This window comes from Mobula birostris, chromosome 6 (assembly GCF_030028105.1).
Source record: "Mobula birostris isolate sMobBir1 chromosome 6, sMobBir1.hap1, whole genome shotgun sequence".
Taxonomy (NCBI): domain Eukaryota; kingdom Metazoa; phylum Chordata; class Chondrichthyes; order Myliobatiformes; family Myliobatidae; genus Mobula; species Mobula birostris.
The window spans coordinates 33,069,490-33,081,654 of record NC_092375.1 but is presented as its reverse complement, the minus strand read 5'-3'; the positions used below and the strand labels follow the sequence as shown (position 1 = coordinate 33,081,654).

The 12,165-nt window shown below is 40.3% G+C and overlaps 1 protein-coding gene across 6 annotated transcripts in view; it reads right to left on the bottom strand.

Moving 5' to 3' along the window:
- LOC140198916 (uncharacterized) overlaps positions 1–9,610 on the bottom strand; it is a 135,927-nt gene extending 126,317 nt beyond the window's left edge. For 5 of the 6 annotated variants that reach the window (XM_072260161.1, XM_072260157.1, XM_072260156.1 and 2 more), the window contains exon 1: positions 9,429–9,610. The gene's annotated coding sequence lies outside the window, so the exon portion shown is untranslated. The remainder of the gene's footprint in view (positions 1–9,428) is intronic. The other variant, XM_072260158.1, reaches the window with a different exon arrangement.
- Between the last annotated feature and the right edge of the window lie 2,555 nt (positions 9,611–12,165).

The window sequence follows — 12,165 nt, the reverse complement described above, 5'->3', positions numbered from 1 at the left end:
TTAATATGAACAGTTAGCAGGAGCGACAGTGTTCCAATTTATTTCCAATCCACCACAGTTTTATTGTCCGATTTTAGAAAGAATTTAAACCAGTTTGACCTATCTTTGGAAATGCCAACTTAAACACTTAATACACCAGCTTTAGTAAATTCTGGCAGAAAGATAGTATTCATATTCCATACTGAATATCTCCAAGTTAAACCCTTTTGACATGAAGACATTAAATCCAGAGATTCCTGACAGCACTGCTGAATAAGGTAACAAGGTTTTAAAAAAAGTAAGGTTGTACAATTTTCCCAATAGGTTACAGCACATCAAATTCGGCAAAAATCAGATTTTAGATATTTGAGTTTTGTTGCCACACCCTGGTTATTTATATGTGTTTTAAAACTTAAAATATTACCGATAAAAATATCTTATCTCCTGCCATCATTGGATTACATTCAATATCTGCGTCTATCTTTGTAAATAATTGGTCTACTATTGCTACACCAATACTTATATTAAAATTATTTACTGAGATTTGCTACACATTTCCTCATAACGACTAATTTTTGACAAAGTTTGACAGATGTGTAGTAGAGAGCCTGTTCATTGATTATCACAGTCTGGTAGGGAAACACCAATGCCCTTGAAAAGTAGTGGATATGGCCAAGCTCATCACTGGTTAAGCCCTCCCCTCCATTGATCATATCTACATGGAATACTGTCACAGGAAAACAGCATCCATCATCGCGGGCCCTGCCAGCCAGGTCATGCTCTCTTCTTGCTGTTGCCAGTCCCTAGGACTCACACCACCAGGTTCAGAAGCAATTATTAACGCTCAATCAATAGGCTCTTGAACCTTGAGTGGATAACTTCCGTCAACTTCACTTGCCCTATCACCAAAATGTTCCCATAAACTTTGGACTCACTTTCAAGGACTCTTCATCTCAAATTCTCAATATGTATTGCTGCTTCTCATTCCCCCCCCCCCCCCACCTTTTGTATTTACAACTTGCTGTCTTTTACACATTGGTTGTTTGTTCCCTGTATTGGGGCAGTCTTTCAGTGATTCTATTATGGTATTCCTACAAGAAAATAAATCTCAGGGCAGTAAATGGTGACATATGCACTTTGAAATAAATAAATACTAAATAAATATTTCCTGTTTTATTTGATGAAATCATTGTAGCTACTCCAGATGAGCTGTATTAAACACTTATACTCGTTACATATTTTAAGTGAATTAAAAACATAAGTCCATTTTAGTAGCATTTAAGATTTAATGTAATTTCCACACTATCATGATTAATTTTCCTTTTAAACAAGCAGCTTGTTTCTCCCTTTTCAATAAAAAAAATGCCAGATGATTAACCCAAGGTGCAAATCATTAAATATTGTAAAACTATCAGAGAATATTCTTACTAATTTTATGATGGAAAGCAGATCTTTGAAGTGGTATCTATTTCCACATGCATCATTAATTCTAGTATATGTTCTCAGTTGCAAGAGAACTTATAAAACTGCCAACAGCCCCAAGAGATGTTTTTAAAACTCTGAATGTTTATTCTTGATGTGCCTAACACAATTTTCAAACATCTGATGTGAAGCTTGGGTATTTCGCCATAGTATACAGTGGTACACAGGAACAACAGTCAAGTCCTAAGTACTCCAGTGCTCAGGGTTCAGATGCAAAGCTAACATTTACTGTCCATTCCCAAGTGCTCTTGAGAAAGTAGTGCTAAATGGCATTCTTCAACAGCTGCTTTCTTGTTTCCAATGTTGTTGGGTAGGGTACTATGATAATAAATTTACTGTATTTTTAGCATTTAGATTTTTAAAAATTGGTGATATTTTCAAATCAGGGCAACCCATAAGTTATAGGGGAACCTACAAATGGTAATGTTCCTACGTATTTGAAGTCTTTGTCCTTCTTGACAATCAAGGCTGTAGGTTTGCGTTGTGCTGTTGGAATAGCCAGAGTGAATAACTGCATTGCCTTTTGTGGATGGCATGCACTTCAGTCACTGTGAAGGGAATGCATGTTTGTGATGGATAGGTTGCCATTAAAGTGAGCTTAGTCACTGTGAAGGGAATGCATGTTTGTGATGGATAGGTTGCCATTAAAGTGAGCTTAGTTTTGACCTTGCTGAACCTTGTTGAAGCTGCATTCATCCAGGCAAGTGGAGAGTATTTTATGCTCCTGTACTTTTGAGATGGTTGGAAGACTTGGAGAGTTGGGAAATGGCCACTCACCACCAGATTCCATGTCTCTACAGATTTTAATAGTCCAAATCTTCATGTGACTAATTCAGTGAGAAGCTTCTAACCCTGATGACCATAAGATATAGGAGCAGAAGTAGGCCATTTGGCCCATCAGGTCTGCTCTGCCATTCAATCATGGGTTGATCCAATACTTACAGTTATCCCCACTCCCCTGCCTTCTCCCCATACCTTTTGAAGCCTTGGTTAATCAAGAACCTATCTCTGCCTTAAATACACCCAGTGACTTGGCCTCCACGGCCGTTCGTGGCAACAAACTCCACAGACTTATCACCCTCTGACTAAAGAAATTTCTCCACATCCCTGTTCTGAATGAACGTCTTTCAATCCTGAAGTCATGCCCTCTTGTCCTGGACTCCCCTACCATGGGAAATAACTTGGCCCATATCTAATCTGTTCAGGCCTTTGAACATTCAGAATGTTTCTATGAGATCCCCCCTCATTCTCCTGAGCTCCAAGCAATACAGCCCAAGAGCTGCCAGATGTTCCTCATAAGGTAACCCTTTCATTCCTGGAATCATTCTCATGAATCTTCTCTGAACCCTCTCCAATGTCAGTATATCCTTTCTATTAAGGAGCCCAAAACTGCACACAATACTCCAAGTGTGGTCTTACGAGTGCCTTATAGAGCTTCAACATCACATCCCTGCTCTTATATCCTATACCTCTGGAAATGAATGCCAAAATTCCATTTGCCTTCTTTACCACCGACTCAACCTGGAGGCTAACCTTTAGGGCATCCTGCACAAGAACTCCCGGGCCCCTTTGCATCTCTGCATTTTGAATTCTCTCCCCAACTAGATAACAGTCTGCCCATTTATTTCTTCCACCAAATTGCATGACCATACACTTTCCAACATTGTGTTTCATTTGCCACATCTTTGCCCATTCCCCTAAACTATCCAAGTCTCTCTGCAGGCTCTCCGTTTCCTCAAAACTACCTGCTCCTCCACCTATCTTTGTATCGGCAAATTTAGCCACAAATCCATTAATCCCATAGTCCAAATCACTGACATGCATCGCAAAAAGCAACGGTCCCAACACCGACCCCTAACTGACCCACAATAATGGTATTGCTTTCAAATGTCAAGGATAAATGATCAGTCCTCTGCCTTGTTGGAGTTAGCCCGCTCCTGGTGGTTATGCGGCATGAAAATTTCTTACTGTTTATCAGTCCACATTGACATTTTTATCAGCTTAGTTTATCTCTTGATTTAAGATGTCACACCTTGAAATATCACTTCGAGACTAGTTCACTGAAATAGATCCTCAGTGGACACCTTTTTTTTGGTAAGGTACCTCCCATACCTAATAAAATGGCCACTAATAGGTTGGGGCAGGAGAGTAGCATAGTGTTAGCACCACACTTTACAGTACAGACGACTCAGGTTTAATTCCTACCACCGCCTGTAAAGGAGTTTATACATTCTCCCTGTGAGTTTCCTCTGGGTGCTCCAGTTTCCTCCCACAGTCCAAAGATGTAGCTGTTGGTAGTTACTTGGTCATTGTGAATTGCCCTGTGATTAGGCTAGGATGAAATCGTTGGGGGGGGGGGGGGGGAAGGAGGGCTCTGTGCAGCTAGATAGAACTATTCTGTGCTGTACCTCAATAAATAAATGCACTTTCTGTTCATTGCTAAATGCACACAGATCCTGATGAAGGGTCTCGGCCCAAAATGTCGACCATTTACTCTTTTCCATAGATGCTGCCTGACTCGGTGCGTGTGGTGCTTTCGATTTCCAGCATCTGCAGATTTCCTCGTGTTGCTGAATACAGCATTTTTAATCCAAGTAGACACAAGAGACTGCAAATGCTGGAATCAGGAGCAAAGAACAAACTGCTGGAAGTACAGAGGGGATTTGAGGAAGAATCCTTTCACCCAAAAAGGTGGTTGAAATCTGGAATTCGCAAAGCAGATAGAGTCAAAACCCTGAACTATGTGTATGAGCACCTGAATCAGCAATGCAGTGTAGGCTACAGACTGAGGAAACAGACATTAAACATTTCCGGTTCAGACCCTTCATCTGGACTTGGAGTAGAGGGGTGATGGCTAGTATAAAGAGATGAGGGTGAGGGAAGTGGCAAGAACTAGCAAGCAATAAGCAGATCCAGGTGACTGAGAGGGAAGGGTGAAAACAGTGCCAGAAGCTGGCAGGTGTTAGGTGAAGACAATTGTTGCTGATGATGAAATCATTGATGAAGATGGTTGGGGCCAAGACAGTCCATTGGGGAACTCCTGAACTTATGCCTAGAGCCTGAGATGATCCACCTCCCAAGAACTACAACAGTCTTCTTATGTACGAGCTATCTTACCAAGCAGCAGAGGACTTTCAATGTGATTTCCATTGACAACTGCCTTACTAGGATACAATTAGATGCTGCCTGTACATCAGAGTTCACTTTAACACCTTTTCTTTTCATTTTTGAACTAGAGTTATAAAGGAGTTTGAAGCCAAGAGGTCTTGATAAAACTCAACCTGAGTAGACAATTAGTGTATTGTAGCATTGTGCTGACAATTGGGAATTGGGTAGTTGGATCCAGTGACGAGTTCGTGAATCCAAGGGCAAAGTTCCTTTTCTGCAAGTGATGTAAACGGACGAAAATAAAAACACTCGGCATTCCTCCGCAACAGTCTCAGTAGGGAAAAAAAAATTCCAATTGAAGGAGCCAATGGAACAGTGAGAGCAGGAAACTACTGAAACAAGATGGGACTACTAAAGGAGCAATAGTGGGCCAGTGTTTTCTCAAGCCTTGAGATGAGCATTTGAATGCATGTGTGAATAAATCTAAAGTTCAAATATTCGAAATGCCTGCATCAGAGTTGAAACAATGAGGCCAATGTGCAAGTGGTAGGCAGGAATACAGATGCGTGGAGCATTGTTTTCAAGGACCCACCAGGGATCAAATAGGTACCTCCCGCATCAGGCCACTCTGCTGGATATCTTGGTCCCACTACCTACTCCCAAAACTAAGCACACAGTAATGAAAACTTAAAAGAATATTCTATTCCATCCGTGGACTATCAGCAAGAATGACAACATGACTATTATGCACTTCTTTTTACTATGGCTAAATGACAGCCTTTAAAGATTTAAAATACTTAAAATGACACTTAAAAGATGCAAGATCCTGCAATGTCAAGTAAATTATAGTTAAAACTCATCAATTCAGCACACAAGCCCTCCAAGGCAGAAACAAATGTCTTGAGAGACATTTCGAACCACAAGGATTTTGTCAAAGCATTGCTCCTCAATATGAAGATTTTAAAAATATACAAAAAGATATTGCTGCCTTCTCAGAATCAACTTGGATTTTGATGTTTGGTTTTCACTAGACCTCAAACGTTTAGTAAGGAACTCAACGGGTCAACCAGCATCTGTGGGATGAAAGGAATTGTCGACATTTTGGATCAGAATGCTGCATCAGGATAGACTTAATGACTGTATTCAAATCAGCTTAAATTACAATAGGGGTCCCCAATCTTTTTATGCTATGGACCAACACAATTAAGCAAGGGATCTGTGGACCCCCGAGTTAGAATATTTTCAAAGTTAAAAATTAGTTTTGGCTTAGCTATGATCAATTTGGTTCCAGATTATAAAATTTGTAACCTTCCTGGCATTAGCAAAACTTTCTCATAACTATTCTTACACATGTTAAGAAATTGTAAATTTATTTGGCACTATTCTTTAGAAACACACACGTACAAAACAAAAAGCAGGTGAGAGAGGTGGAGTAAATCAGAATATCATAATTGTTGCATTTCATTACTTCTTTAATCTGGTTCTCTGATCACTTAAATCACCATTATAATCACAGAATCAGATTTATTATCACCAGCATGTGTCGTGAAATTTGTTAAATTAGCAGCAGCAGTTCAATGCAATACATAATATAGAAGAAAACAAATAATATGTATTACTGAGCCTTTATCTATATTTCTGAAAGCAATACACTGTTAATTACATCTTTGTTTAAACACAAACACTTTGCACTATTTATCACATTTGCAGCATCTTTGTGGAGTCCATTTTAATTTTCCCATTTGGCATTAATAGGGTGATAATAACCTCGATATGACATTGTTGGCTTTGCCACTCCATTAACAGTGACATTGGAGCTAGCTGTATTTGAACAGGGGCTTACCAGAGGGAGTGCAAAGTGTCTGCCCACTCAAGGAACCAGGCCAACTCTTTATACAGAAATTATGCTCCAATTCATTAAATTGGATCCTGCTTGCCTTCCTATGTATTCATGCTCAGAGACTACATGATTCATGGAGTGAGAGAGGGATCTCCAGAATTTAATGCTCTGCCATTTCAATAGGCTTCAAAGGAATGCGAGTCGCGACCTCATCCACCACAGACTTGGCTCCATTCTCGGTGCTCAGTCTAGCTGACTGCACCACAATTTACCTGGCAAACTTAAACGGGGCCACAGCCTGGAAATCGTGGCTTTTTAACCGCTAGAATGGGGCAGCCAACCAGCTCCGTCCATCCCTCCAGTGGCCAGCAACCAAGCTGCCTTTTACATTGAGAGCAAGAACAAGACTTTAGCATACTCACTATCACCATTTACTGCAGCAAATGTGTGCTAGTGTTATACCACCATGACTCATTTTAAAAAAAAATCATTTACTCATTTTGAGTGTGAACAGGATTGATTAGTATTTGTAAACAGTTCTTAGATCACATTGACTACGAGAAGAAAGTGTGAAATAAATCGGACCAGCACAGGGTGTCACCTTTAACTTGGAATCAGAATCGGGTCTATTATCACCGACAGGTGTCGTGAAATTTGTTAACTTAGCAGCAGCAGTTCAGTGCAATATAGAAGAAAAAAAGCAAAATACAATAATAGTAAATAAATATTGAATAGATTAAAAATAGTGCAAAAAAACAGAAAATACATATTTAAAAAGCGAAGTAAAGTCCAAGGGTTCAATGTCCATTTAGAAACCGGATGGCAGAGGGGAAGAAGCCATTCCTGAATTGCTGAGTGTGTGCCTTCAGGCTTCTGTACCTCCTACCTGATGGTAACAGTGAGAAAACAGCATGCCCTGGGTGCTGGGGGTCCTTAATAATGGACACTGCCTTTATGAGACACCGTTCCTTGAAGATGTCCTGGTTATTTTGTAGGCTAGTACCCAAGAAGGAGCTGACTCCATCTTGGGTACTAATCCACATCAGTTTATAAACAAATGTAAATGACACTGTTACTCAAGGGCTGTCACACTTCCAAAGCAAAAATTTATGCTGTCCAAACAATAAATGTAATGCTTTGCGTTTTGTTTAAAAAAAACTGTACTTACACAGGACAAAGGCTTTGATTTCAGGTGTCCCCACAGAAATGTTAATATAATATTCCTTAGATCTCAGTGAAATCAATAGTGGGCTTATTTCATGTAACACAACCCTCCAAATGAAGATCACTACGCTGATTGGGACAAGGTCAGCCTCACATTAGTGCGCACTTGCATTTGAATAATACTGACAGTAGCCATGTTGAAAAGCACTAATCAGGCCAAGTATATGCAGCAGCATCTAACCAGTGATATTAGGTTAGTGAGGAACATTCATAATATCTTCAGTGAAGAAAGAAACATCGTTAATATGTCCAATGAATGTTCATTGGTCTGAAATGTTAACAGTTTGACTCTCCATCTGTACTGCCTGATTATTCGTCACTTATTGGTTCCAATTCAGATTGCCAATAGTTCTGAAGTAACTTGTTTTTGTATACAATACATGTCAGCAAGGACCAAAAGCAAAATTTATATTTGGCCATAGGGAGATCCAAATAGGTAAAGAAATCCCAGCATTGCCAGACTGGATTGAAAGTGACATAACCCTCTATCTTTTATTGCCCCACCTCTTATGTTCTGATTGTCACCATACTCACCTTCTCAGAACATGGTTTTGCAAGGGTAGATTGTTACCCAACTGGATGATATTTGAATATAACAAGTCGAGCTACTTTTCATATCTCAGTTTTTATATCTACTTCAGCAATATAAATGAAACAAGAGAATTTCCTTCTAAGAACTGAAGGAAATTTCTTCAGGGTTGCTAGGACAAATATTCCTGAAATTAATCTTCAATTCCTGGAGACTGTTTGAAATAATCCTTGAAGGGTTGGCAAGTACCTTGAAGCCTTTAAACTCAATCTACATTCCAGCTTTTCCACCTTGTTTCTGTGATCTCTAATTTCACATGAGAATGAAAGAATGAGTTCACACATTGCAGATGTTATGACTTAGCTGCAAAATTCCTAGGGAAATTGATTTCCCCCCAAAGAAATGCAGCATAAGGGAGACCACACCAAAGTTTCAAATTCTGCACCTTCATAAAGGGCTTTTGTTGAAGCATGCATGACGAAAGGGAGGGGGGTAGGGAAGGGTGGCTTTAGGAATGCCATAAAGTTAATTGAAGAGTGCAACACACAGCACTGACTGGACACTGGCTTTTCACAGAAGTACTAAAAATCCAGTTTGTGTCGTCTTTTGGCCAGACCCTGTGTCAGGTAAGCATGACAATTAAATAAAGCCAAACCTAACAGCCAGTAAGAAGACAACTCTTCTGGATTGATGTATCCAAATGGGTCTGCAAAATACCATTATGCAAGGGAATTTACAAATCAAAGCAGAAGCCTACTTCAAAATGCAATTTTGATAAGTTATCATGTGGTTATCAATCTCTGCCTTTCTGTTAATAACTTGCTTCCTAAAGCAGAGTATATTCAATCTTCCTCTTTTGTTATTTTGCCCTTCTAAAAACATTTGTCAAAAGTTATCCAACTGTTAATTTCAGTTTTATCTCTACACCCTGTCAAGACGTTAGTGTCCTTGAAGACTGTAATCTCAACTGTACTGATGGTCCTTATGAAAGAGGTATTTTCATAAGAATGTGGTACCATAAAGTTTATTTCCCCTTGATTTCCTGAGTGTGAATTCTTCCACGACAAGCAGAAGACATAACTGTAAATGACTGTACCTGCTGCCCTTGGTTCACCCACCTTTTCGCATTTGACAGCTACAACAGCTAAAAGTAACCAAAAGGAGAGTCACAGGGACAACTTTTGAATAGGACCGACGTGCTTTTAATAGCTGACGGCCGCATACTTAGCAATTTGAACAACAGTGTTTGATAGCAGTCGAACTTACCTTGGGCTACGCGTGATGGCGATGACAGATGTTCACTGACTTACTACGGCACCGGACTAAGAAAATGCTCCACGCGGCCCCTGTCAGCAACGTGCTTGGCTTATATGTGTAAATGGGAGGAGCCGTTCGCCATAGGGAGGTGGGCAATCGACCAGACAGACGGTAGTCTGTCCGGCAGACTGAATTCAGGATTTGTGCCTTTCCAAGGGATGAAAGGACTAAATGGAATGTATGGGGGCGGAGTGCTACTCAGGAAATCTAACGGACGACTGATTTAAAAGCACTTTATCTCTAATTCAATCGGACGATTTCTTTCGCTCCCTCCTACCATTTGCCACAGCCAATTCTAAACAACCGCTTCTCTTCCTCCTGACAACTCGCACTTCAGGAAGCAGCTGCAACTTCTACGGTCAAAAAAGCATAGTCGATTGAAAAAAATGATGGAAATGAAATGCGGCTGAGATAAAAGCGAAAGCGTAAGAAAGAATGTAAAACTCGTGGGCTGAAAGTGAAATTAGCAATAATAATTAATGCACTTGAACAACAATCTGTTGGTAACATCACGGAGAGAACTAAATATTGACAACTCATGCTAAATATATTCCAAGCTACAATAATAATTGCTTCCAAATGTGGTGCAGTTAATTACATAAGAATAGCCAAGGTTATGAAATCCTTTGAAAATCAGTTCTTAGTTCATTTAATTATTTTACAAGTTTTTAAACCACACAACTTGTTTACTGTACAGTGTTTAACGCCTCCAGATATGACTGGGGACTTCTTTCTTTTTTTTGGAGCCAACAATCGAATATAGGGCAAGCTACCGCTTAAGATGAATGTATGCAAATTTGAGGGAAACCCTATGAACGTGCGGCTAAATCATTGATCTGCTTATATTTAGTGTCTACACACGTGTGTGCATGCGGATTTATGTTTACATGTATGTAGATATGAAAGGCCTTACAGATAATTGACTTGGAACAACATTCGTAAGACCAGTCGAAAGTTCGATAACCTGCCTTCACTTTCTTTACTTTTATCCAAAAATGCATTTTGTTCATAAAACATACATTTATGAAAATGGGTCAAGGCATCATACAAATCATGAGCTATTTACTTAAAATATGTCATCATGTTATCAAATTTTTCAGTTGCAGAGGTTCTGTCAATGACAAGTTTAAGAGGTGTTGCACAGGACCCAGCCCCTGATCATCCAGTGTGAGAGGATCCAACACTCAGCGCCCACTTGCAGGGCTGCATCAAACTTCAGTGTAGCCATATGTTTTGACATTGTCAGTAATTAGCCCTCCACCTTGGAAAGTACCTCTGTACAAGAGAGACTTTTAGTCTGGAATAAGTTGATGCAGATACAAGAGACTAATAGTTGGTGTAATTTGGGGCTAAAAAAGCAAATTGCTGGAGGAACTTAACAGATCAGGCAGCATCTGTGGAAGCAGAGGGTCAGTTGGTGTTTCATGCCAGGACCCTGCATCCACTGTTGTTTCCTGATCTGCAGAATTATTCCAGCCGTTTATTTTGTTCATGGAGTTGATGATCTTCCAGCAATGTGAAACAACTTCTATTTGGAAGGTATACAACAGGTTAATGTACAGAGAGCCAAAGTCCCCTATCTCGAGCAAGAAACAGTGTGCTGGGGGAATTCAGTAGGTCATGTAGCATCTGTGCAAAGGAGGGAAAATGTCAATGTTTCAGGGCAACAGATTGGCTCTTCAGAATCCCTTCTTGCCTCTCCCCTTCTCCTCTCTATGCTGGGCACCTTGCCTCTCCCTTCTCCTGTCTATACTGGCCACCTTGCTTCTCCCCTTCTCCTCTCTATACTGGCCACCTTGCCTCTCCCCTTCTCGTCTCTATACTGGTCACCTTGCCTCTTCCTTCTCCTGTCTATACTGGCCACCTTGCCTCTCCCCTTCTCCGCTCTATACTGGCCACCTTGCCTCTCCCCTTCTCCTGTCTATACTAGTCACCTTGCCTCTCCCTTCTCCTGTCTATACTGGCCACCTTGCCTCTCCCTTCTCCTGTCTATACTGGCCACCTTGCCTCTCCCTTCTGCTTTCTATAGTCATAGTCATAGTCATACTTTATTGTTCCCGGGGGAAATTGGTTAAATTGGCTATACTGGCCACCTTGCCTCTCCCCTTCTCCTCTCTATGCTGGGCACCTTGCCTCTCTTGATTCCAACATCTGCAGTCTCTTTTATCTTGCTACCTTGACGTTTTCACCTGGAAACATATTTATTTATTTGTTGAGATACAGTGTGGAATAGACCCTTCCAACCATTTGAGCCGCACCACCCAGCAATCCCTCGATTTAATCCGAGCCTATTCATGGGACAATTTACAATGACCAATTAATCTACCAACTGGCTCATCTTTGGACTGTGGGAGGAAACCCACACGGTCACGGGAAGAACATAAAATCTCCCTGTGATTTTAAATTTTCTGACAAAAACTCAGAAGGTATATATTTAGTAGTGCAGTGATGATAGTATTGGACTAACTTCCCAAATGATCCAAAGAAGGAAAGTTGAAATCACACTGTCGCATTTTTCATATTCAAATTCAAGTTCACTTCCAAAAAACTGGAAGTAAAAAGCTTGTTTCTCTCATTTGGAAGTTTGCAAATTAATGTGGGATGTTTTCTGCTGCATTTGGCTGGAGTTAACATTTGGACACTGCTGGCAAATGTCCAGTACTGCTAGTATCGTTATGCCTAATCA